At 43.1% G+C, this 27,852-nt stretch overlaps 1 protein-coding gene across 6 annotated transcripts in view; it reads right to left on the bottom strand.

Moving 5' to 3' along the window:
- The window catches only part of PLEKHG4B (pleckstrin homology and RhoGEF domain containing G4B), a 203,262-nt gene extending 175,664 nt beyond the window's left edge, over positions 1–27,598 (bottom strand). For 4 of the 6 annotated variants that reach the window (XM_039525799.1, XM_039525800.1, XM_039525794.1 and 1 more), the window contains exon 1: positions 18,391–18,767. The gene's annotated coding sequence lies outside the window, so the exon portion shown is untranslated. Of the gene's footprint in view, positions 1–18,131; positions 18,768–27,281 lie in introns of those variants that run through there. The other 2 variants (XM_039525803.1, XM_039525797.1) reach the window with 2 other exon arrangements.
- Positions 27,599–27,852: the final 254 nt, after the last annotated feature.

The raw sequence follows: 27,852 nt of genomic DNA on the forward strand, positions 1-27,852 counted from the left end.
ATATGCGGCTCAGAAGGCCAGTAAGTTTGGCCACCCCTGTGCTAGGTTGTGCATTTACAATCTTCCCTATATAAAGGGCGATGCTGCCTAGGCTCACCCAACTCTATCTCCTCTCTAGACCTCTTATATGGCATTTATTAATTTTGTTTAAAGAACATCATGGATGAGTTTGTGATTCTGCTGGCACCCATTAAGGGGTTAGTGTGAAAAAGGCAACAATCTGAATATGCTAAATATTAGGTTTATCCTCTTTCTAATTTGAGGTTTTGCTGGCTAACTGTGTTGTCACTACAGCTGGGTTAAAAAAAATATAATAAAAACTCACAACGGATTTGTCCATTCACTGGCAATTTTGGAAAGTTGTTGGTGTTTTTTTAAAGAGTCATTTTGCGTCACACCAAAAACAAAAGTTTTCAAAAATTAAAAAAATTGGGGTCAAACAAAACATTTTGTTTTTTTTCCCCAATTTCAACCACTTAAGTATTTTTGAATTTTTAAAAATAAAAGGAATGTTTTAAACAAAGTAGTTTAAAAAACACATTTGTTTTGTTTCAAAAACAAACAATTCAGCAAAATCAACACAAATTCGTAAAACATTTTGGTGTAGTTGAATCTGTATTTTTCACTGAAAATTTTTTGCCCAGCTCCAGTTGTTACTCCTGCTTGAAAGAGCTTTCAGGGCTACATGTCACCCTTTACACAGGACAGATTGTAAATGCACCATCAATTTATTTTATCAAGTCTTTCCTAATTCATCTTTTTGTTTTTCTACTTCCTGCGGTGTACGGGGGGAGTTAACATTAAAACTTACCTGTTCCAGCTTGTTCAATTATGCTGTCTCTTTTTGTCTGTACCTTTGGGGCATTTACAGCAGCTACTTGGCAAGCACAATAAAATAAAGGAACATATACGGGTCTCATTTCAACTCGTTCAGCCCTTCCTCATCCCTGTAGTGCACCCACACTGCAAGTCATAGTTTGGTCCTAACAACCCTGAAGAAAATAGATCAGGAGACCAGTCTAATGAGCTAAATACCAGATGTCCCCAAAAGTTCATTTTTAAGAAAACTTTGATAGAACAAAAATACATATGTTCTACAGCCTGCTTTAAAATTAGACCAAACTGAGACTTAGATGGATTTATAACAGTATCTACTTCCAGAAAGCAATGAGAATTGCATGCCTCGGGGTCTAGCAAACTCACCTTGGGACAGGCAGCTAAAACATTCTTGTCAAACATAAGTTTGAGGAGGCAAAGAGAGAGAAAGGCCATTTCTGAGATAACAGGTACCTGGTCCTAGATCATTAAGGGCTTGTAAATTCAGTAATCACTGTCACTTTGGATTTCCCTCGGTGAATTAGCATCCAATATAGAGAATGAGGCACAGCTGTAATACAATTATACTATCTTTCCTACTGAACAGATAGACAAATCCACTATGGCAACTACAACTAGTTGCCTACATGGAAAAGTAAGTATTAAGGATTCAACTTTCTATGTATCTTTTCCAACAGGCTTTCCTAATTTTCTTCATTTACGATGAATGGTGAATAAAAAAACCCTATTATCTTTTTAAAAGTGGAAGTCAAATCCTAGTGAGGTAAATAGAAAGGAGCATAAACACTGCCAAATTAAGTGTAAAAATGTAATAAGAAAAGCCAAAGAGGAGTTTGAAGAACGGCTACCCAAAAACTCAAAAAGGTAATAAAATGTTTTTAAGTACATCAGAAGCAGGAAGCCTGCTAAACAACCAGTGGGGCCCCTGGATGATCGAGATACAAAAGGAACGCTTAAAGACAATAAAGTCATTGCGGAGAAACTAAATGGATTCTTTGCTTCAGTCTTCATGGCTGAGGATGTTAGGGAGATTCCCAAACCTGAGCCGTCCTTTGTAGGAGACAAATCTGAGGAATTGTCACAGATTGAAGTGTCACTAGAGGTGGTTTTGGAATTAATTGATAAACTTAACATTACAAGTCACCGGGACCAGATGGCATTCACCCAAGAGTTCTGAAAGAATTCAAATGTGAAGTTGCGGAACTATGGTTTGTAACCTGTCCTTTAAATCGGCTTCTGTACCCAATGACTGGAAGATAGCTAACGTAACGCCAATATTTAAGAAGGGCTCTAGAGGTGATCCCAGCAATTACAGACCGATAAGTCTAACGTCAGTACCGGGCAAATTAGTTGAAACAGTAAAGAATAAAATTGTCAGACACATAGAAGAACATAAATTGTTGGGCAAAAGTCAACATGGTTTCTGTAAAGGGAAATCATGTCCTACTAATCTATTAGAGTTCTTTGAAGGGGTCAACAATCATGTGGACAAAGGGGATTCAGTGGACATAGTATACTTAGATTTCCAGAAAGCCTTTGACAAGGTCCCTCACCAAAGTCTCTTATGTAAATTAAGTTGTCATGGGATAAAAGGGAAGATGCTTTCATGGATTGAGAACTGGTTAAAAAGACAGGGAACAAAGGGTAGGAATAAATGGTAAATTCTCAAAATGGAGAGGGGTAACTAGTGGTGTTCCCCAAGGGTCAGTCCTCAGACCAATCCTATTCAACTTATTCATAAATGATCTGGAGAAAAGGGTAAAAAGTGAGGTGGCAAAGTTTGCAGATGATACTAACCTCCTCGAGATAGTTAAGACCAAAGCAGACGGTGAAGAACTTCAAAAAGATCTCACAAAACTAAGTGATTGAGCAACAAAATGGCAAATGAAATTTAATGTGGATAAATATAAAGTAATGCACATTTGAAAAAAATAACCCCAACTATATATACACAATATAATGGGGCCTAATTTAGCTACAACAAATCAGGAAAAAGATCTCGGAGTCATTGTGGATAGTTCTCTGAAGACATCCACGCAGTGTGCAGCGACAGTCAAAAAAGCAAACAGGATGTTAGGAATAATTAAAAAGGTGATAGAGAATAAGACGGAGAATATATTATTGCCCTTATATAAATTGATGGTACGCCCACATCTTGAATACTGCGTACAGATGTGGTCTCCGCATCTCAAAAAAGATATACTGGCAGTAGAAACGGTTCAGAAAAGGGCAACTAAAATGATTAGGAGTTTGGAACGGGTCCCATATGAGGAGAGATTAAAGAGGCTAGGACTTTTCAGCTTGGAAAAGAGGAGACTAAGGGGGGATATGATAGAGGTATATAAAATCATGAGTGATGTGGAGAAAGTAAATAAGGAAAAGTTATTTACTTGTTCCCATAATGCAAGAACTAAGGGACACCAAATAAAAGGAAGTTCTTCTTCACACAGCGCAGTCAACTTGTGGAACTCCTTGCCTGAGGAGGTTGTGAAGGCTAGGACTATAACAGCGTTTAAAAGAGAACTGGATAAATTCATGGCGGTTAAGTCCATTAATGGCTATTAGCCAGAATGGGTAAGGAACGGTGTCCCTAGCCTCTGTTTGTCAGCGGGTGGAGATGGATGGCAGGAGAGAGATCACTTGATCATTACCTTTTAGATTCACTGCCTCTGGGGCACCTGGCATTGGCCACTGTCGGTAGACAGGATACTGGAATAGATGGACCTTTGGTCTGACCCAGTACGGCTGTTCTTACGATAAATGAAGGGGGGGGGGAAAGCTCGCTTTCATGGACACCCAGCCAGCCAGTTAGCTACAAAATTCCTGTTAATAGCTCTTCTCTACTTACTTCACCTGTAAAGGGTTAAAAAAGCCCATAGGTAAAAGGAAAAGAGTGGGCACCTGACCAAAAGAACCAATGGGAGGGCTAGGACTTTTTAAAATTGGGAAAAAACTTTCCCTTTGTCTGTCTGTCAGTTGTTCTCCGGAGAGAGGGGACAGAGCAAAAACAGGGCTGAAGCTATGCTGTAAAAAGCTGTGAACCAGGTATGAAAATCACCAGATCATACCTAAGAACTACTCAATTTAAAACCCCAGATATGTAAGTAGATCAGTAAATGTCTTGAAAGACGCAATTAGGTTTATGTCTTTTATTTTCTGTAAGGCTTGTGGACTCCTCTCTGCTAACCCCCAAATGCTTTTGTTTAGCTTGTAACCATTAAGTTGGACCTCAAGAAAACCATTCTTGATGCTTAATTATTATAGTTGCTCTTTTTAAATCTAGCAGTAGCCTAAGTTCCAGATGTATTTTCTTTCTTTTTAAAAAAAAATAAAATTTACCTTTTTTAAGAAGAGATGGTGTTTGTGTTGTCCTAAGATGTTTGGGCATAGGTTGTTTAATTAGCTGGTGGCAACAGCTAATTTCCTTTGTTTTCTTTCTCAGCTCTTCCCCGGAGGGAGTGAAAGGGCTTGAGGGTAACCCAAAGGGAGGAATTCCGAAGTGCGCCTTCCTGGGTCAAAAGGAGTTTTTGCACTTGGGTAGTGGCAGCATCTACCCATCCAAGACCAGAGAGAAGCTGTAACCTTGGGAGTTTATTACCAGCCTGGAGTGGCCAGTATAATTTTTAGAATCCTTGTGGGCCCCCACCTTCTGCACTCAAAGTGCCAGTGTGGGGAATCAGCCTTAAAATCTGTTCTTATTTTTGCTGTATTCTAGTATAAGTCTTTCCTCAGAAATTTAACTTAATTTTCTTCACTATTCAATCTAGTTTTAAACTGATCTAAAAGTGTTATTGATCAAGCCATAATTGTGTGCTAAATGCAGGGCTGGCTCCAAGTTTTTTGCTACTCTGAGCAAAATTTTTTTCCCCCGCCCAACCCTCTGACCCCACTCAACTCCGCCCCTTCCCCACCCCATTCCAACCCCTTCCCCAAATCCCCACCCCAGGTGTGCTGCATTTCCCGTCCTACCCCTCCCTCCCAGGCTTGCCGCAAAACAGCTGATTTGCACGGCAAGCCTGGGAGGGAGGGGGGAGAAGTGGAGTAGCAGTGCGCTCGGGAGAGGAGGCAGAGGTGAGCTGGTGCGTGCGGGGGAAAAAGCGAGAGAATTTTTTCCCTGCATCCTCCACCTCCGCTCTGCCTGCTCCCCTGAGCGCGCTGCCACCACTCTGCTTCTCCCCCCTTTTAGGGGCTCATTGACTGTGGGTTATTTTGGGCACAAATGTACACTCCTTACACAGGCAAAACTCTTGCAGACATTTATGGGTATTTTGGTTGCCCAAGGAATGCAGGATGAAGCCCACAATCACCACATCATAGCCTAAAAACACCGTATGCTATGTAAAAGGCTTAGATTATTTCAGTTTGACAAGAAAGGGTAGCTAGAGACATGATCAGCATTTTACTAGATTGTTAAACTCTTCAGAATATTTATATCAAAAACTGTTATATGGCTTAGTACATAAACAAACAAAAAAATCTAATCTAGTAGCGTGGGTGGGAATTTCCTGTTTCCACTGAACTTCACAATTCCTCCTGGGACAAAAGAAACCATGATTGCAGGGGGTGGGGGGGATGGGAGACCATTAAAATGTATGTACAAATAATCGACAGACATGCCAATGTGATTTTTATAATAGATTGTTATGCCAACAATATTCTTAATGTTTCATAATCCAATCACAAAGTTATTTTTCCTTTTGTTGAGAGCTGTATCTTAATCTGATCCTGAAGCAACAGGAACAGTGAATTATTACAAAGTTCCCTTTCTCTTCCTCCTGCAGATTTTTATTCATACCTTTATTCTGAACAGGCTAATCTCAAAACTGGCATCTGACAATCTACTGATCCTGAGGGAAGATGTTCAATTTTGTACATATAGTTAATTCACTAACAAACCCAGCACCTGGTATTGTTATGGTAGAGCTCTTCCTAATCTAATGAGAATGTCTAAAAGGAATGACTCTTAACCCATAATTAACATTTGTTATCTCAGGGTCTCAAAATGTCACTTGGCAATTTAGACAAATGTGCACTGCTGATGGGCAGCCATCTTTTTTGTGATAGAGGGGATAAGAGAAAGTTACTTTACACCAGTAAATTACATGTATTCCAAATATTTCAGTCGGTGATCTTTAAGTTCATTAGACTGTCCATTGTTCTTACCTATACTGCACCTGTTGCAATGACACTGTACTAGGGTAAAATTCGCACCAGTGCAGAGAGCCTGTACAAGGTCCTATGCAACACATCACCATTCCTTAAACTGATTCATTCACCTTCTACTGGCAAAATAAATGTTTCCCAGTGGTTTGCAACATTGCCCAGGATTGGGATAGGCTAGATTTGAAACCTTAAGTGCTGCAGGATTTCTGGCAGGTGGGACACCTACTGGGAGATGATTTTTATAGTTAGAGGAAACGAATGAAAAATGTTACAAATTTTAATAGAAGAAAGTGTTGACCCTTGAAAGCCAAATTCAGACTCCTTAGAGGAGGAATGGGCCTTACTTGGGGTTTAATGTTAAAAGCATCTGGAGAAAGAGACCTTATAAAAGGAGATATCATAAATGGAGTTGTTAGAATGAATGAACGTACTCCATATTGAAACTGAAAATAACTTAGGCAACAGGTTGGCACTTCCATGAATAGTTACAGTAACCACATATGAAAATATGCATCCTTGATCTTAACAGATATAAATATCTCCCCTTGCTGTAGAGAGAAATATCAACTTCTTTTCTCTCATCTTTTTAAAACCCGGACTTAGGCATCTCAATTCAAATATTTCTCCAGAGGGTTTTGGTACAAAAACGTAACAGGAATCAATATTGCAGATTTCCTATTCAGGCAGAATCCAGGTTATTGCTTCTAATCACACACAGCTGAGAACTCACAATAATATCTCCATTTATTCTGAGCGATGCTGCAACCTGTAAGGCTTTGCCAATGGGAAGACTTACACCACCCAAACACTCAGGCAGCAAGGGGAGAATACAATGGCAGCTGTTTGCAGCCCTGCTCAGCCACTTGATGTTACGCCAGACAGAAGTGAGGTATCTCAGGAAGCTGAGCCAAGGCTTGTCAAAACACCCAGATCAACCAAGATCTCACCAACATTTCCTGAGAAAGTACTACTAATGTTCAAGGAACATAAATGTTTAGGGGACAGGTCTGGGCCATCTGATATAGTACAGAGCAGCTACAGGCTAGCACCACTCCTCAATACTAAAAGAAAAGATTTGGCATGGGGAGTATGCTGATTTAGACACCCTTCTCCACGAGGAGACCCCTCCTCAGCATATTGCCCTTGATGGCCAGATAGGCTGGAAGAGCCAAAAGAAGGTTAAGAAAAGGGTCCTTGAGGCACAGTGCATCCTTCCAGGCTTTACAGGCTGTGATAACTGAAACACAGCTCAAGAGATATTTGTCTCTGCTTAAAATACCAGGACATTGTCACGTCCAGGCTGGTTTTGGGGATGAATGCAGTATGAGAAGCCTCTTCAAAAGGGAGAAGGATAGTGACCCAAATATACCCTGGGAAAGTTCAGAAACAGATTTCGATTTCTGCTAATGACTCTGGAGAGAGGGTAACTTGTATCAAGTGTACAGCAAGTTGCCTAGCCGTCCTTACTGCTGCCAACATGGGTTGGGAACCTGGGACAAGCAGGTTTGTTGTATGGGTCTTGAAGTGCCTGTCACATGTGCATCCAGTCTGCTTCTTACGAGACCCTGCAAGGGTGTCCTGAATGCGATGGTCAGCACAGAGCCCATGTTTACTGAGAAAGTTGTAGGTCTCTTCAGAGAGGTGATAGTGACAAATATTACTTTCAGAGGAGGGGGAAAAACATGGTTCCCCTAGAGGGAAGGGGATCCCAATTAATCTTAATATGCCTTGGGATTCATTGTTGGATACCTGGAGGAGACTGCAGCTGCCTCTTTGAGGAAGGCTGTCAAGTAGGCTTCAGAGTTCCTTACCATGGTCTCAGTTCATGTTATGCGAAAGTGGCATGCCCTGTGGGTTGCTGGCCAACATCGATCAAGAAATGGCTGCCAGTTGCATTGCCGTCCCCATCCCCTCACTCCCTTTGCCTCATCCTAGCATTTTCCACTGAGTGCAATCCCTATAGGAATATATAATTTATATGAAAACATTTCCTAGCTCAGGGCTCTCTGGTAAGGGATGCCATCCACTCTGAGGCATGCTCCATGTGACATCACTTGTTTGATCACATTATGCAGCTCTGTTTTTAAAAAATGGGTTAGTGATGGGATTAATGATAGTTTTGCAACAGGTCTCTGGTCGTAGTGGCCATATCACAGATGGATGTGTGGTCTGGATGGCTATTACCAAAACCATCATGGAGAAGAAATGCCTGGAGACAGAAAGTTGAAGAGCCAGGGCTAGGATCCGCACAGGATCTTCACAGAAGTGGGTAAAGTCCAGGGATCCAACTTCTTCTTGATCTTGTATAAACACAGCCACCCTAGGAGCATGTGTAGGTGAGAGTGTCCAAAAAAATGCATGGATCTAGGCAGGAGCCCACTGTCATCCTCATCCCTCTAAGTCTGCTCAGTGGTTTCTGAGGTGGCTACAAGGAAAGTGCCACTTTTTGCAGAAGGAGTAGGCTTGTCCTAGAGAGAGCTACTGGCATCAGCACAGGTGAAGGCATGTATAGTAAGAGATTGCAAGGTGAACCTGTGGCCAGTTAATTTTCATGTGCAGGGCTGGCCTTGGGGAAAATGGCACGCTGGACAAACATATTTTGGCCCCCTTGCCCCTGCTGCCTCCCTGGGCTCCCCCACCCTCCATAATCTGTGGCCCCTGCTGCCTCCCTGGGCTCCTCTCCTCCCCGCCACCCCCGGCTCACGCTGCTTCCCCATTCATCTCCCCCGCCACCCCACCCTCTGGGTGATGTTTCTCAGACTCAAATTTGAGTCTGAGAAACATACATAAACACATGAAAAGAGAAACCTAATATGTTATCAATAAACACAGGAAAACAGTCACCTAAATAGAAAAGGGCATGCCAAGTAAAAGCATCCCAAAGAACGCATGACTACAGTGATGATGTACAGAGGCAGTTTCACAGATGCATTAAACAGCAAATGCAAGTGATCAGATACTTTTAAGAGAATGGGGGGGGGGAGGAGAATTTTTAATGAAAACCCTGCACCAACAAAATCGAAACCCATTCCTGTACCAAGGTTAATAGACTTATGCATTCAGCTACGTTGTGTAGGATCCCAGATTAAAGATGGAAAACATCTGAATATTTGAAAACAATGAAAACATATGTTGGAGTCTATAGAATGTAATGTAAATACATATGCTACAAATAAACATTGATAAAGAAAACTAATTTTTTTTTAAAATAAAGGTGATACAATCCCGTCAAAAAATGAATTTTCCACATTAAACAGCAGCAATCTATGTTACGATTATTTCTTTGGTACTCCAACATGAACAAAAAATAAATACTTTCTACATTTTAAAAGCCGTATGTTTCTCCACAAGTACGACACCTCATTTAAAGTGGTCTTTTTTAGTTGCATTGCAGAGAATAAATGTAAACAGAAACTCAAAAACAAATTCTAAGCATTAGAATTACCCTAATTACCCTATATTTCCTGTTCTGCCCTGCTTAAGAGTCATAATGCTGCTTTTTTTTGTAACTAACTAGAGCCATTATTGTGACACTCGGGGTACATTTTTGGCATTATTTACCAAACTTTTTTTTTTATTAAAGGTATTCACTGACCTTCAGCCTCTAATTCATTATTATTTTGCTAATGGCCCTTTATCTGAGCTTGTGGTCCAATCAGCATCACTACTACAAAGCAGCAACACTTAGACTGAAGTCTCTTTATTATCACAATAAATTACTTCACTGGATATACAGCAGCTCATGCAGAAGGGAAAGCCATTGGTTGAGTAACCATAGGCCGTAGTATGCTTTGCCTTAGACTTGAGCTCTAAAGAGTCTCTCACTTTCATAAGGTTACAAATAGAGGTTTCTATTATTTGTCATACTTCAGCTACATAAATAATTTAGGTACAGCAGTTGGAACTATCCCCTTTACAGGGACTGCAGATAGACTGCACCTGAGGTTGTTGTTGGCCACCTCAACCCATAGACTAGGAAAGAGGGAAACTGCCAACATTGTGTTCCAGAACAGGAACAAACAACCCTGCTAGGTTACAGGGCATTAAAACTTGCATTAATGCTCAAGATATAAACATGAAATAAGACATAATAAGGATTACATCATGCTCAAGACCATGAGTAAATACTACTCTGTTTCATTAGATTATTGGAGAAAAATAAAAGACAGACATGTCTGTAAGAAGATGCAGAGTTTATCAAAAAAGTTAGACATTTTTTCAGGAACCAGAGAAAGTTAAAAGTCTGTCCTCCAAAACTGTAAAGGCTTATCTATATAATAATCAGTACCCTAATGTCTTTTGCCTCTAATCCCTCTGTGCCTTGTGCTGTCATTTTCTTTAGAACATTTCCAGTGTCTTCTGGAAAAGCAATAATACAAGTGTAGCCATCAAGACAGGAGTTTTCACTCAAGTATGGTATGATGCATAGATCAAATCCAACATGCAAAATCATTGTTTTCTAAATGCCCCTTTTCTCTCTTTGAGAATCAATCTAAAAATCATGGCAAAAGAAAGGAAGACTTCCAAAAACTAATAGCTGAGTATAGATGGGCTGCTCATTCATATTAATGTAACCAGTTAAAGTGATAGGCAATTTTAGCTCCAATTTGCTACACAGCCTCACCTGCAAGGCTCTACATCAGCCTTTTAAAACATGTGACATGTAAGGCCAGTTTTAAGTTTGGTGACTGACCCATACCACAGCTAGTATCCCCACAACCGAGCAGTCTTCCATCTACCAAACCTTCTAGTACATGAAAGGAGAGCTATATATTCCCAGGCTGTTCAGCTCCTGCTTCACGGATGAGAAGTAGAGCACTCTGATTAAAGCATAGTATGGAAGAGTGCAGAGCACTAGGAAAGTACTGATCACCAGGGATCCTAGTTTGCCATGATAAAAAAATCCAGAATTCTCTGATAAAAACAAAAATCTGTGTTTTTCTGTGATTAAAATGAAATACTGAACTTTAGTTTCCCTAGCCAATTGATAGCTATATACACACACACACCCCTCTACCCCGATATAACACTGTCCTCGGGAGCCAAAAAATCTTACTGCATTATAGGTGAAACCGAGTTATATCGAACTTGCTTTGATCCGCCGGAGTGCGCAGCCCTGCCCCCCCGGAGCGCTGTTTTGCCGGGTTATATCCAAATTCGTGTTATATTGGGTCGTGTTATATTGGTGTAGAGGTGTGTGTGTATATATATATTAGCAAACACAATGTTTTATTGATGTACAGTAGAACCCCATTTATTCTAGCCTCCATTATCCAGCTCTCCATATTAACCAAACCACCAGCTGCCCAGGGCAGACAGTAGCAGGGCTCGGACAGTCAGCCCTAGGCAGCTGAGGCTTGGCTGTCAGCACTGTGTGGAGCTGACTGCCCAAGCTCCCCCTCTTCCACATTAAAATAAGGGATAGAAAGTTCTTTGCCAATTCTCCCGATTACTCCAATTTTTTATTATCCAATCTGGCCTGGTCCCAATTAGATCGGATAAATGAGGTTCCACTGTAAACTTTAAAGCGCATTCAAAAATCAACCACAAGAGGGGGAGGTTGCACACATTGAATAAGTGACACTGGTACTTTCAGTAAAACGTTTCTACTTTTTCACAAAACGTAAAAACTAAAGATTCTCTGTAAAAATGAAAATTCTGCGTTTTTTCTTGGGCAACTGATTTCTAGGATCCTGGATAATCATAGAAATCAAACTGGCTCGCAACTCTGCCTCCACGTTTCCTGGTTTTCAATTTAAATTTATTCTGCAATCAGGATATAGAAAGAATTTTTCTTCACATGTTTGTTTCTGGAAGTGAGGAAGCAAATGGACGATTGTGAATAAAAGATACAACTGAGCTGACTACGTGCACACTTCCAAAATACAGTCACTCTCAAGAGCACTCGTTTGTGAGAAGGACTCAGAGCATCCTCTGCTTCAGGGAACGACATTAGCCTAGAACCTTCTACAAAAAGTACGTAACAGTGGTGCAGATAGCAAAAAGCTTATCCTGGTGGCAGGTCATAAACTCCAGTCCTGGGCCCTCAGACTCAAATTTCTTGGAAGTTGTCCTTCAGCACAGACTGGTAGACAGGGCGCCAGACTGGGATTCATTCTGGAGACCTAGTTTCTATTCTGGGCTCTGATCTGATGCTTGACCCTGAACAAGTCACTTCACTGGTCTGTGCCTCTGTTTCCCCTCCCATACTTTGTTTTGTCTCTTTCGATTGTAAGCTCTTTAGGGCAGGTACCATCTCTTACTGTGCATGCGTATAGCACCTAGCAAAATGCCCCCCCCCCACACCTCACTCAGTTGGCTGGTTTCTAAGCAGTACTGTAATGACAACAACATCTTGTTCGCTTACTGGCACAAAGATACTTTATAATGTAAGTTATTAACAGGATCGGACATGTCTTCAAGCCTCTTATTAAAGCATGATTGCTTACTTCTAAATACTATTGTCTGCCACCAGGTGTTATTTGTGCTGATAAAATGCATACTGTAGCACCTGGCTTTGAAGTGTCCAGTTAATCTGCTGCCACAATTTTAAAGGATTTGATCCAATGATCAGGTCTGATTAGACCTGATATTAAGTAAAATGTTAGAAATGTGCTGCATATTAGTGCTGTACAAACAACGGTACTACTCTGAAAATAGAAATTACTCAATAAGTTCTAAGTCAGGGGTGTCAAACGCCCCGGCCCGCAACCCAACTCCGGCGCGGGGGTTTTTTTTGGCCCGGCCAGCAAAAATCCTCCCCGCCTGTTCTCCGTTTATTGGCCCGCATGTATTTGGCCCTCACCAAAAAAACTTTGGACACCCCTGTTCTAAGTGCTCCACTAACACAAAATAATTAACATGCTGCAATCTGCTAACTGTCAAGCCATGAGTGGAAACACCACAATAGGATTTTAAATGTAGATTAGGAGGAAACTGCCAGTAGTTCAAGAAATCAGTTTACAAACATCCGAAGACGGCAAGTCAGATAGGAAAACTGCAAGACAGTGTACTATATGAGAGACACCTGCCTAGCCATAGGCCTCTTCCATTCTCCCAAGCAGTTAAGGTTATGATTGTCATGTAGGTGACATCTTGGTTCACAAGAGAAAGAGTGTACAGATAACAGTTTTTAAAAAATCTACCTAACTAGCATTTTGATTTGCATTATTTATTCGGTTATATAATCATACTGTGTATATTTTACTTAAATCATTAGCAGATACTGTACTGGCCAACCATCCTTGACCTCGTGTTTGTTTCTATACTCCCATTTCACTAATGAAATATAAAGAGAGAAAAAAATTAATTTCCTTTCAACATGACATAAAAGAGAATTACTATAGTTAAAAATAAGATGTTTTAAAATTAAATAGAAGTACTGTATTTCCTGTCCATAGAGAGTTACCATACAAACACAGTAAATTATATTGTGTCAGAAAAAAAATGAACTAGACATAAAATAGTTGGCTTGAAAGGTGCTGCCTCCTCACTTCTTGTTAAGCAAGGCTTTAATTGTGCATGATCACATCATTCAGAACAGGAGCACTGCCTTTCAGGGAAATCTCTCATTCAGTATTTGAGATAACACCACCTGTTTTTCCAGAAACATGCTACAGTATAAACCCAAACATACCCATAACTATAAGACCGGAAGAAAGTCTGCTATCTTAACAGAACAGTAAGAGTTTACCTTTATTTTTTAAGGTAGAAAGATAACAGCCAGCTAGATGGACTTAAATGCAAGAAAGTTAAGTAATGAAAGTCTCTCTTTAACCTACATCTTTCCTCTATCTTTATGTGTCATTACTACCCTCTGGGGTCTGCAGGGCACTGCTGCATGAACTGTCCAGAGGGCAGAAGAAAGCAACAGCAACTACGACACTTCCTTCTTCCCACCTGTAGCAGGCGCAGCATGTAGCCTGGGGAGATCTGATACAGCTGTTTCCTCCACAATACTACAACAGGCTGTGGAAGAATTAGAGGAAGGAAGTATCAAATTAAGTAAGGGACAGGCAGCAGTATGTGTGCGCCCATCTAAGCGAGACAGAAAGATTTTGGAGAAGAGGAAGAAAACAATGTGTGATGGGGAGGAGAGGGAAAGAATAGGAAGTAGAATACAAAGAATGAGGAAGATAAAAGAGAAGAAATGATAGAGATGGATGGCTAGAGGCTCTGGGGAAACCAGAGATCTCCCTGTTCTTGTCGTCTATCCTGGCATCCCATTTGGTTTAACAAAAAGGGCTCTCCTCCTACCCTGCATTTTCTCTCCTGGTTGTGGCAGGTCTCATGGTGATACCAAAATTACTTCCATTTTATTTGGATTGCACTCAGCCAGCAAATCTTCATTCATGCCCCTGGCTCCAACAGTCACTGGATCTGGCACTCCACAGGGTCAGATGAAACGGAGGGGGTTGGATGTTGTCAGCATACTGCAAACTCTGCAGCTCATGCCTCCTTACTTAGCCTTCCTGATTGTCCCATAAACACATTGAACGAGATGAAGCCTGGAGAACTCCACACAAGAGAAATATTGGGGCAGAAGATCAATTGCCCAAACCTACCCTTTGGGGCCTCTCAGAGGTAGGCATGAAGCTAATGTAGAGCAGCTCCAACTACTCACGGCAGGGTTCCCAAGCACGTTAAAAACACCCATAATTAGGAGTACTGAAGTTAGCTGCTAGCTCCAACAGCATCAGCATGGACACCTTATATTTATCTAATGCCTGAAGGAGATAATCTATTAAAGCAAACAATGCAGGCTCTGTGCCATGCTCCTGGGTATATCCAGACTGAGAAGGGACAAGAAAATCTGACATAGCTGGGCGCTCTGAGAATTGTCTAGCCATGCCCTTCTCAATAATCTTGGTCCAAAATGGAAGATTTGATACTGGGTTATAGTTGGGTTATACTTGGCCAGGTTATCAGCATCCACAACTTGACAACTGTTTTGAACAGAAACCACACAACTGCTCCCTTTGCAGCGATCACCAGCAGAACTAACCTTGCTGCCGTATCCTCTTTGGTTTTGACCCCTGACAGCAGCACATCTCTTCTTCCCACTTCATCTAGAAACTGGCAGTGAGCCAGGGGAGCCACCACCACCAGTGAAGAAAAGGGACTAGAGGGAAAGAAGAAACAGGCAGCTGTTAGGAGAGAGATGCAGAACCATGACGGAATAGGGGATATGGAACCGAGACAGGGGTGGGGTGAGGGGTGGAAAAGAAAATGAGAGATCAGGTAAGGGAGTTTTGCAGAGAGACAGGGCAGAATATAAAGGGAAGGGGAAAAACCAGGCCAGAAGAGGGCTAAAAAAAAAAAGACAGGGGCTTATCAACAGTGGAATGGAGGCTAGAGGGGAAGAAATATTCCTGATGAGTTGCTATCCTTACAAAATGCTTGAAAGATCCTCCTTTCCTATCAGCCGCTGGTTAGTAGATTATGATAAATTTGAAGTTTTACCCCCATCCCCATCCATATATATATGGGGGTGGAGGGGAAGAAAAGATAGAAAACTCCTTCTCCCTTCCTGTATACATTATACTTGTATATACTGGAAGGAAGACTGAGCTTTTTGTTTCTTCCTACCCCCCCCCCCCCCCAGTATTCAGAGACTCGATTGTGTCACTCTGTTGCTTGGTGTATCTTCATTTGATGGAGGAGATTGTATAAATCTCTGCCCCTTCCCCTCCTGCCCTTTGTTTCAATCTCTCACTCTCTCTAGCTTAACAGACATACACCCCCCACTGCTGCCAGTTGATGCTGTTTCTTCAGTAGGCCTGAGGGAGTCACTACACCCACCCCTAAAGTTAACTAAAGCTATTTTTCCTGGATGCTGATAAGGAAGAAAGTGGAGGCACTCAGATTTTCCCTATGGAATAAGTGTGCTGCCTTCACAGTATTCCTAGCCCGCTGCTGGCCTGGATAGCTTGACAATGAATTCTGTTTCAAATCTAATAAACAGCAAGCCAATCCTTGTTCTCTTGGGGAGTCTCTGCTCTTTCTACCCCCTCTTTCATGTTTAATTGCTCCTTTCATCCTCTTCCTTCCCATCCTGAATCTCTTCTTTTCAGTCACACTTGATGTTCCTGCAGCACAGTACTTCCTTAGTGGGACCTGCAAAAGCAACACTGGAGTGAAACTGACACAGACATTTCACTCTGCTGCTTCTGGAGACATGAACTGAAAAAGCAGCTGAACCGGTTTGATCCTCTGCTGCTAGAGCTGCTGTAGGGTGATGCAGAATACAATCACAGGCCATTTTTAAAACCCCATATTCAGCCAAGACTTTAGGTATACCCTCCTCAAGAAAGCATAATGAATAAAGTTAAGAAAGACCAATTGACTGAAGTCTCGAACATTCACTCATGACCGTTTCAGATAACATGCATGTTGTAATATTCATGAGAACTTTTGGGGTCGGATTTTCAAGAGCATGAAGTATTAGCCTAACTCTGCTCCCATCAAGCCAATGGTAAATCTACCATGCTGATACCTTCCTGGTACCTATCAATATCAGGGATTATCTCCTCTAGAGCAGCTGACAAAAGTAAAAAAATATTACATTTTTAATTAAAACAAATCCCGTGCAACAAAGTCAATGGAACTGCTCAGGTGACTACAGTTCCATGCTTCAATGTTTGTAGGATCAAGCCTGTATATAGTTCAGTCTTTTTGTTATTTGAGTTGTGGTAGCATGCACAACATACTAGACACTTTCCAAACACAGGGAAAGATACAGTCTAAAATAAAGAAACAGATGAATGGTGGGAATAAGAGATACAATATACTAGCAAAGTGTTCAAGGAGATGACTGACACATTAGTTCTATAGTTATTTCTATGTATTTTGATTTTATAGTTGCCCTTTCTATTCCATTTCTAACTTTTGCCTGATTTCTATTTTTTAATTTTATTTTATAAATTGCCCTTGCCTGTTTTATGTTTTTTTCCTTGAATACTTTTGTAAAAATCTCAGTGACAGATTTTAAAAGCACAAATAGACTAGATATCCAAGGCTTGAGAAAAATCCCAGAAATGTCCCATGTTGATTACTGATTAGAGGGAGGGATGGGCCAGTGGTTAGAGCACTACCCTATAGCAGTGGCTCTCAACCTTTCCAAACTACTGTATCCCTTTTAGGAGTCTGATTTGTCTTGCGTACCCCAAGCTTCACCTCACTTAAAAACTACTTGACTATAAAATCAGACATAAAATACAAAAGCATCACAGCACACCAAAACTGGAAAATTGCTGACTTTCTCATTTTTACCATATAATTATAAATCAATTGAAATATAAATATTGTACTTCCTTTTCAGTGTATAGTATATCGAGTAGTATTAACAAGTCATTGTCCGAATGAAATTTTAGGTTGTACTGACTTTGCTAGTACTTTTTATGTAGCCTGTTGTAAAACTAGGTAAATATCTAGATGAGTTGATATGCCCCCAGAAGACCTCTGTGTATCCCCAGGGGTACACATACCCCTAGTTGAGAACCACTACCCTACAGGACTTGGGAGACCTGGGTCCAAGTCCCAACTTCATCACAGACTTGCCACGTGACCTTGGGCAACTCACTTGGCCTACATTAAAGACTGTGTGGTGCTCAGATACTACAGTATTTGGGGCCATACAAGTACCTTAGATAGAATAGGATTATGAGTATACTGTCAAAAACATGCTATATGCTTTACAGACAAGTATGAAAAAAGGTCCCTGCCCTGAAGACAACAATTCTGCAAATACTTAGCCATGTGAACCATCCCCTGAAAAATTAATGAGAAAGTCTCTTGTGCATATTTGAAAATGATTGGACCCAAAACAGACAATTCACAAATGAAAGCTAAGAGATAAAATGTAGTGAAAAATACACAATGTGAATGCACGATAAGATTTTGCATGCTTCTTAGTTTCATAGTTTTTTTAATTGGAGTTTACGTCTGTCATCTATTTTCTTAATAGTTCATTAGGGCTAGATTTTATTGGCCTTTTGGAAGAAGTGAAGTTTTCAAAAGGATGCAGAGTAACAACATAGTTCATAACCCAATTTGTAAAAGAATTTCATAAAATAGTACTAACAATCCCTTAGAATATTTGTATTTAGTTCCAAAGTAAGAGTTTAAAATACCTGAGTTAGTTATTTCCCCACTTTTACTTAGACCATCAGCTTCATGGGAACAGGGACCTATTACAGGGGGAGGGTGGGCTATCAGTATGTAGGTGATCCTGTTAATTAATCATGAGGATGACTTTCAACCTTGACTTCCCCCACTTGCTGCTCCCTTGATGGAATCCAGTTACTAAAACATTTCTTGAGTTGGTTGACATATGCCAGGACTAAGACTTATGCACTGCTACTAATGCTGGCTGTCACAGGGTCCACTCACCAGGAGCGGTGCCTCCTGCTGGCCATCCTGGGGATTAGCTCTGCCAGCTTGCACTCTCCCTCCTGTGTTGTCTTCTCCTGTCTTGTGTCACTCTGCTGCCCCGCTCATTCCCAGGTTTGCAGCTTCCTCTCCATGGCTTGGGCCTGAGGCCAGGTCACTAAAGTCCTCCTGTCCCAGGGAATTCAGTCTTTCCAGACCTGCTGTCTGGCTACCACCTCCAAAGCCCTGCACCACTCCCCAGCAGCTGATAGGGGAACCCAGGCCCACCCTCTCTCTACACTGGGTTCCAGACCGAGGACCCTCTAAAAAGCAGCCACACACCCTATACAGTCCTGCCTCTTGCTGCTCTTTCCCTGGGCTTCTTCCTACATATCTGGCTTTCTCCCCTCTCTGGGTTTGCCAACCTCCACTGGGGGAGGAGCCACCTCCCAGGCTTTATATGTGCCCTGCCTGTTCCCACACAGATGAGCCTGCCCTTAATTAGCTGCCTAAACCTCCACTGCTTGCAGCCTAATTAGCTGACTGGGCCCACCTGATCTAATTCAGCTTTTGCAGGGCTAGTGTGGGGGGTCCACCCCATCACACTGAGCCACATAAGAACCTTTTAATATCATTGCAGCTCCTCTGGGGCAGCAATGAGGAAAAAAGGGCATTTTACTCAATCTTATTAATTTAGACAAGATTTTAAATTCTCCACTGTAAATGCCTAAAAGGCTGATTTTTACAATTGCTGAAAGTGTAGTTCCTCATAATTACCACCCCAAGACCACTTTGTAGGAACAACTCCCACAATTCTGGAAATACAATGGATAAAATCATCAGTATTAGATATTTTTCTGAAGCCAAATGAAAGTATCTTTCACAACTAAAGGTTGGACAGATAAGACTATCTGTACCCAATGAGCATTTTTAGAAACAATCTCAAGTGCCAAGAAGACTCCTCACAGGCATGGGAACCAAGGCCATTTCACTGTTCCTAAATTATATCGTCCAGACTGGCACAAAGGAAACAATAGCTGTCCCAAACATGCACAGATCCCCAATCACTGAGCTTGCAGAGAAACCACAGCACCCTTAAAATATATAAAGTGAGAAGAAAGACAGAAGCAGAAATGTGTGAGAGCCAGTAACAACAACTGTTACAGTGCTGTCTAAAAGGAGAGATCGAGCTAAATTCTGCCCTGGAATGGAACCACTCAGTTCCCAGCCAAGTGAAAGAGGGCTGCCTCCTTGAATATCAGAAGAGAATTTGGCCCTCATCTGTAACAGACATGGGAGGAGCATGTGGAGATTGGGTGGGCCACAGTGTTAGGAGTGGGCTGGTTAAGGAAGATGCACATCATTCCTCCTCTGTGGAGGATCTGAATAAAAAAATAATATAGCTTGAGGCTCTGTTAACTCTTCCACTGAGTCCCTCAATGGTCTTTGGAACAGATGCAGATAGGGAGAGTCCCCAGGAGCATGGCTTCAATTGAGCCATGCTGTCAGGGAGTCTGGGGAATAGGAATGGAGGGTCACATCCTGGATGCCCCTGGCCTACCACAAATCCTTGGGGATCTGCCTAGGGTGACCAGATGTCCCGATTTTATAGGGACAGTCCCGATTTTTGGGTCTTTTTCTTATATAGGCTCCTATTACCCCTCACTCCTGTCCTAATTTTTCACACCTGGTGTCTGGTCACCCTAGATCTGCCAGGCTAGTGGTGATATCTGTCCTTGACAGGACAAACAAGGGGTATCCTCACAGATTTCCTCTACCAGACCCCCATTCTTTGGGGAAACAGTGACTTTACCAGTGACAGCACTCATACTGGTTCAGTTACCCTTACAGCACAGACCAATTTTCACACACACTTCCCCATGCTTGCAGGAAGGGCCGGAGTTCCAATTAGGTACAGTAGGCACATGCCTAGGGGTGCCGGCATTCTAGGGGCGCAGACTAGACCAGAGCAGTGAGCAGTGTTCTTTACAGTGTTTGTGATGTCATTGACTGCCATAGAGAAAGGAAACTATGAGTGCAAGTCCTAGAAGGTGAATAAAAGAGGAATTACAGAGAGTCTAATCCTGAAAACAAATATATGCACATGAGTAAATATACTTGTGAGTACAGCTGCTCATGTGTGTAAGTGTTTCAGTACTGGACCCTTACCCCTATTAGGCTGCAACTTACTGAAAAGTTACAATTATTTTTAAGCTAGTATTTTATATTTTATTAAGTATTCATTGCAATGTAATATTTTAATAATACCTAGCTCTTATATTGTGCTTTTCACCCAGAGAGCTCCAAGTGATTTATAAAGAGAGTTAAGCTTCCCTATTCCTAGTTTACATATAGGGAAACTGAGGCACAGAACAATGATGGGACTTGCCCAAGGTTATTCACCAAGACAGTGGCACAGCTGGGAGAGAACTCAAATTTCCCGTGTCCCAGTCTCATGCCCTAGCCACTGGATCACAGTGATTCCCCTTCTTTCTTTACCTCTATTTTATTCTTGTATGTGTTCACATAAATTATTTTAAAGACGACAATGCAGCTTAAATGCCTTTCAGTTTATCTTTCTGAACAGTAAAAATAGGTGTGTATCAGTATCTCTGTGTACTACTACTGTGTACCTTCCTTACTCTATGTTCTGTATAAATAAAGACATCATTCATATCTGCACTGTTATACTGCAGCAGTTCCCGAAATGTACTAAACTTTATACAAACCGATAGAAACAGTGCCTACCCAACAGAGCTAATGCATATTAATGAATTATTATGTTGCCACCAATCCCTCACTTACTGAAGTTATATTAATAATATAACAAGAAAGGGCTCTGACATATCCAGCTTCACAGAAGTAGCATGCCTTCAATTCAGTCAAGAAAACGCCTCATCTCTACAGGACAGCAGAGGTTTCCATAAAGGTGACAGGACACAGCAAAATCTCAAATAGGGAACAGGGAATTCGTGAGCTTCCACTCATAAATTCCTTGTAATTGTCCCATCAGGAAGGCAGATATTAGCCTGATGACCCATCCCACTCAAAAAACGGCCAGGGCTTTGGTCCGCTATACCCCATCCACATATATCTGAAGAGATCCATGGAGACCAGAGCCACACTGGCCTCATGACACACTGCTCACAATCTCTCCCTCAGAGGATCTATTTACTGTGCAATGGCTTGAACTGTGAAAGGTATGGTGACCAGTATTTCCCCCCTACAGCCCCACTCTTCTATAAACTGAGACCAATCCACCCGTGGAGGCACTTATGTGGGAAGAGGGAGCAGCTGAGCCACAATTTTCCCATCCAATGCCCTCCAGGGAAAAAACAGTGAATCTGGGCCCTCTCTGAATTGGAGAATACAATCCAGTTTGACCAATTAAGTCAGAAACAACACAGGGGTGATTTCTTTTAAGTAGTACAATTAACATTCAGTTTTTCCTGACTCAATGTCATGGTTTTAAATAGATTAAAGCTAAATTCCTAATGATGTGCTTTCTAAAACTGCTCTAAAAGTCAATCATTTACTGTGATTTATGAAGAACCGGATGTGTAAACAATGACCACACTTACACTCCCCACTTCTTATATACATAAATAGCAAACTTAGCTGCATTTCTGGATCATTTAAGTCACATCAAATGTCATGTTCACACACATCAAGATTCCATATAACAAGACAGACAGCTAAGTGTTATTCTTTAATAAGGTTTTCACTATTCTACGAAATAGAAGATTTATACCAGAAACATAGTAGACTGGCTAAAAGCAAAATATATGGAGCAGAAACAAATTTGCATCACATAAAATCCTGATACCACTGACCCAAAGTACAGGTCAAATGAATCTAGGAAGCTTTACATCTCAGACAAGGAAAAAAATAATCTTGCTTTAGGCTACCTACTATGCCTACTTGGATTCTTGCTTATCAAAGCACTTTAGAAGTATAGGGACCAAGCATCAGCAAAAATTGAGAGCTATTTTGAAAAATAGATTCAATACTTTTAAGTTTGGACCAAACAAAGTACTTTATTTCTGAAGATACTTGAAATAATTAAAACACGCTTTTAAAAAAACAGAGGGTGAAGCTCAAATCCAGCACATTAGAAATGGTGGACAACTTGAATAGTAATTCATGCAGCATCTAAATAAACTTTAAAAGAAATATGAGTTAATACATAACTCTCACTTTTACCCTAGAATTCCTAGTCTGGTCTCTCATTCCATGGCCAGATGAGTCATGGAATGTATGCCCTCCAGTTCCTTCTTCAGAGCCTTTGCCGTTCTTCTTCACCTTTTCTCAGCCCTGGCTACTCCAAAGCCTAAGAGAACATTCAGAGTCTTGTCTCAAGCTATTGGATTTGTACTCATTTCTCCCTCAATGACTGCACAGTATGAGAATGTCGCAGGGGCAGCACACCCAGCCTCTGGAGGAAGGAAATATTTTGCAAAGTAGTGGTGGCCCCTTTAGTGAATAAAGAAGCAGGGTGTCCAGCTGTCCCCCACCAGAAGCATGCTGAACATCATGAGGACTCAAGGAATGGTGAAAGTGAGAAAGTAAAGAAATCTTTGGGACTCCATAATGAAAATGGAGAACCACTGGTGGAGGTGTAAAACAGCCTAGAACCCAACCCTCTAGAACAAGGGTGGACAAACTTTTTTGGCCCGAGGGCCACATCTGGGTGGGGAAATGAATGTAGGGCTGGCGCAGGGTGTTGGGGTGCAGGAGGAAGTGTGGGGTGTGGGAGGGGGTGCGGTGTGCAGGAAGGGGCTCAGGGCATGGGGTTGGGGCAAAGGACGGGTATACAAGGGGGCTCAGGGAAGGGGGTTGGAGTGCAGGAGGGGGTGCACAGTGCAGGAGGGGGCTCAGAGAAGGGGGTTGGGGTGCCGGAAGGATGCAGGGTGTGACAAGAGGTTGGGGTGCTGGCAGGGGGCTCAGGGCAGGGAGTTGGGGTGCAGAAGGAGTGCGGCAGGGGGCTCGTGGACAATGGGAGCTTCAGGGAGGTACCCACAGGCAAGGGCAGCATGCGCAGCCCTCTGCTCCCCCTCCCCCAGGGGCCACAGGGGTGCCAGCCACTTCCGGGAGCAGCGTGGGGCCTGTGGCGCCACAGGGATGGCAACCCCACGGGCTGGATCCAAAGCCCTAAGGGGGCCAGATCCAGCCTGCAGTTTGCCCACCCCTGCTCTAGAATGTGTAACTGATACTTTACCAAGATCACTACATCAATCGAAATAATTTTTGACAGACATTTTCAGCCACCTAGTCATCCAAACACTACTCACTCTTAACATAAGACCGGCTATACTGGGTCAAACCAAAGGTCCATCTAACCCAGTATCCTGTCTTCTGACAGTGGCCGATGCCAGGTGCCCCAGAAGGAATGAACAGAACGGGGTAATAATTAAGTGATCCTTTCCCTGTCGCTCATTCCCAGCTTCTGGTAAACAGAGGCTAGGGACACCATCCCTGCCCATCCTGGCTAATAGCCATTGATGGACCTATCCTCCATGAACTTATCTAGTTCTTTTTTTAATCCTGTTATAGTTTTGGCCTTCACAACATCCTCTGGTTGACTGTGCATTGTGGAAGAAATACTTTCTTTTGTTTGTTCTAAACCTGCTGCCTATTAATTTCATTTGGTGACCCCTAGTTCTTAAGTTATTTACTCCTTCTGATAACACATTTACTTTCTCCACATCAGTCATTCCACAGCCCTAATCATTTTTATTGCCATTTCTGAACCTTTCCAAGATATATTTTTTGAGATGGGGTGACCACATCTGCACGCCGTATTCAAGGTGTGCACATATCATGGATTTATGTAGAGGCAATATGATATTTTCTGTCTTATCTAGCATTCTGTTCGCTTTTTTGACTGCCACTGCACACTGAGTGGATGTTTTCAGAGAACTATCCACAATGATTCCAAGATCTCTCTCTTGAGTGGTAACATCTAATTCAGACTCCATCATTTTATATGTATAGTTGGGATATTTTCTAATAAGCATTACTTTGCATTTATTAACCCTGAATTTCATTTGCCATTTTGTTGTCCAGTCACCCAGTTTTAGGAGATCTTTTTGTAGCTCTTCACAGTCTGCTTAGGACTTAACTATCTTGAGTTGTTTTGTATCATCTGCAAATTTTGCCACCTCACTGTTTACCCCTTTTTCCAGATCATTTATGAGTATGTTGAATAGGACTGGTCCCTGGGGACACAACTACTTATCTCTCTCCAGTCTGAAAACTGACCATTTATTCCTACCCTTTGTTTCCCATCCTTTAGCTAGTTACCAATCCACGAGAGGACCTTCCCTCTTATCCCATGACAGCTTACTTTGCTTAAGAGCCTTTGGTCATGGACCTTGCCAAAGGCTTTCTGAAAATCTAAGTACACTATATCCACTGGATCCCCCTTGTACACATGCTTGTTGATCCCCTCAAAGAATTCTAGTAGATTGGTGAGGCATGATTTCCCTTTACAAACACCCTTAGAATCCTAAGTACCTTTTACAATACAGAGAGAAAAAAAATATAAACAAAGAAATCTCCCCCACCACATTCCAGTGAAATCAGTAAGAGTATAGAATTAGACTATCAAGCCTACCACTTATTAAGACATACATGTTTGGGGCTGTCTGGGGAGAATAAGATGTGGTATCCAGTGATCACTTGATCATAGTCAGGAGTTGGATGCAGGCCAGTAGAGACTCTGGCCTGTATATGAAGAGTAAGAGGCAAGATTGTTAGCTAATAAAAATGAGTATATGGGCCAGTGGAGAATTAGTAGCCTATACTGTACAATGTGCTTGATGAAAGGTGGGGGGGTAGGAGAGGGTTTCTAGTCTATAGGCCGGGGTGGGCAAACGTTTTGGCCCAAGGGCCACATCTGGGTATAGAAATTGTAGGTCAGGCCATGAATGCTCATAAAACTGGGGTTGGGGTGTGGGAGGGGGTGAGGGTTCTGACTGGGGGTGTGGGCTCTGGGGTGGAGCCAAAAATGAGAAGTTCAGGGTGCAGGAGGGGGCTCTGGTCTGGGGCAAGGGGGGTACAGGGTGTGGGGGGGGTGAGAGCTCAGGCTGGGGGTGCAGACTCTGGGGTTGGTTAGGGGATGAGGGGTTTGGGGTGCTCCAGGCTGGCACCAAGGGGTTTGGAGGGTGGAAGGGGGATCACGGTTGGGGTAGGGGCATGGGAGGGTGCCTCAGGGGTTCAGGCTCCGGGTGGCGCTTACCTCAAGCGGCTCCCGGAAGCAGTGGCATGTCCCCTCCTCTGGCTCCTATGCGGAGGCATGGCCAGGTGGCTCTGCTGCACACTGTCCCATCTGCATATGCCACCCCTGCAGCTCTGGCTGCTCTTATGCATAGGAGTCATTAGGTGGACATGCCACTGCTTCCGTGGCGTAGCCCCCAATGCTGCTTCCCAGCTGGAGCACCAGAGTGGGGCAAGCCCCAGAACCTGCTCCCCAATGGAAGCTTGAGGGCCAGATTAAAATGGCCCGCGGGCCGTTGTTTGCCCACCCCTGCTATAGGTGAACGTGAGTAAGTTATACAGGGGCTGAGTGAAGATTCCTTTCTGGAATGGGTAATGAGATAGTGTACATTTATTTAAGAAATTGCATGTATTCCAAGTGTATTTGAATATTTAATCTAGCTTCCCTTCAGGGTTTATCTTTGTATTTTTTTAATTAACATTTCTTGGTATAGAGAGAATTTTATTTTAATGCATTTTTTTCTCCTATTAATAATTATCTTATGTGAGAAAGGTAATTGGAGACCTTTTCAAGCGGAGACACACCTGTCTCCAGATTAACTTGTAAACAGGTTTATTTTGCAATTATTAACCCCTAAATATTTCAGACAAAGTTGCAGTTGTTGGAACATCAAGTGAGTCATGATTTTTAACATACTACAAGTTTAACAGTCAGGATGTTTACTCTCACCTTTCCAAATGTTTTCCTCATGGGATAATCAGTTTGTACTAATGCATCCTTTTCCATATTGGAAGTCAAAATAATACATGCAAATCTTCCATAACACAAAGTTCTACTTTACAGAAGAGGAAGAATTCTAGTTACAGAAAATAAAAATATGTGATCTCGGTCTCTCACCTCCGGAGGTGCAAATATACTGTAACCATTGCATTACGACTCATTAAAACAAACCATCGCTTGCTTGTATCAGTCAACATGTTAAGAAAAAAATTTCCAATTCTTTGTTGTGGCTTCAAATAAAACACAGAGTTTACATCTTTAAAATGTTACCCGTGACAAACCCTGGGTTTTAAGCGAACACTAAGTCAGCCATTTCTGTTCTCTCTAGAAACACAGAAGGAAGCTTGAGGTTTAATCGGGTGGAAAAAGAATGCAGCAGTGTAATTGTTTTTTTTTGGGGGGGGGGCACTTCTGCTTGAAGCTTCTTTGATGTGGTTATAAAGAAACGATTTTCTACAGAGACTCTTATAAACATGGGCTCTAGTGGTCACACTAAGCTGAGGAAAAAGGCTCGGAAACAGAACCAGCCCCTGGCCCAGACTCCGTGGCAGTGACCCTTGGGCACTGAAGTCGGGAGAAAGAGCCCCGACAAGCACACTGACCTCCAAGCCCGCTGCACAGGAGAGCCGGGGAATGGCGAGGAGTCCCCCTGGCCCAGCCTCCCGTAGGTCTGCACGGCAACAGGTGGATTTCCCTGCCAGAGGGGCTTCCGCCCGCCTTCGGCTTCTTGGGGGGCAGGCTCGTCTCCCCACCCAGGCTACAGCACAGCCCCCCTGCCCGGCTCAGGCGGCTCCCGCCCACCGGGGCTAGTCATCCCTCCCCTCCCCGTTCCCCATCTCCGCTTCAGCAGCATCCCCAGCAGCGCGCCGCGCCTCCCGTCCCGGCTGCAAGCGCACCGAGAGGCACCACATACCGCTGCTCGTGGGCGCGCCAATCCTCCCCTTCGGAGCGCGGGGCCGGGGCCGGGGCCGGGGCCAGCTCCCGCGCCGCGGCGGGTCTCGGGGCAGAAGCGAGCGCGCCTGTGCCCGAGCCCCGGGGCAGGGGCAGGGGCGAAGCGGCGGCTCTGGCACTGGGGAGGGGGCGGCTGCCCCCGCTTCGTACCTGCGCGCTGCCCCCAGCTCCTGCCGGGCAGGTGGAAGCGGCTCGCCAGGGCACTGGGCTGTAGCGCCGCCGCCGCAGCTGTGACTGGCGGAGGGAATGAATGGGAGGGAGGCGGAGACAGCCAGGGGGGCGGGGGGCTGCTGCCACCGCCCCGCTCGGGTCTGTGGGGAGTGAGGCTGCTTCCCCCGGCTCCGCTTGTCGTCCCTCCCGCGCCTGTGCCTAGCTCAGCAAGTCCCCGCGGAGGTAGCACAAAGCAAAGGCGTTTGCAACCCCCCAGACCCGCGGGGTCTGATCTATCTCCCCAGGGCTGGGGGTGGCCCCTGTGTGGCCCGAGCCTTGGCTGGTCTTTAGTTGCTTGCAGAATGTATGTACGCTAGTGATAA

The sequence above is a fragment of the Mauremys reevesii genome, linkage group 2 (genome assembly GCF_016161935.1).
Source record: "Mauremys reevesii isolate NIE-2019 linkage group 2, ASM1616193v1, whole genome shotgun sequence".
Classification (NCBI taxonomy): domain Eukaryota; kingdom Metazoa; phylum Chordata; order Testudines; family Geoemydidae; genus Mauremys; species Mauremys reevesii.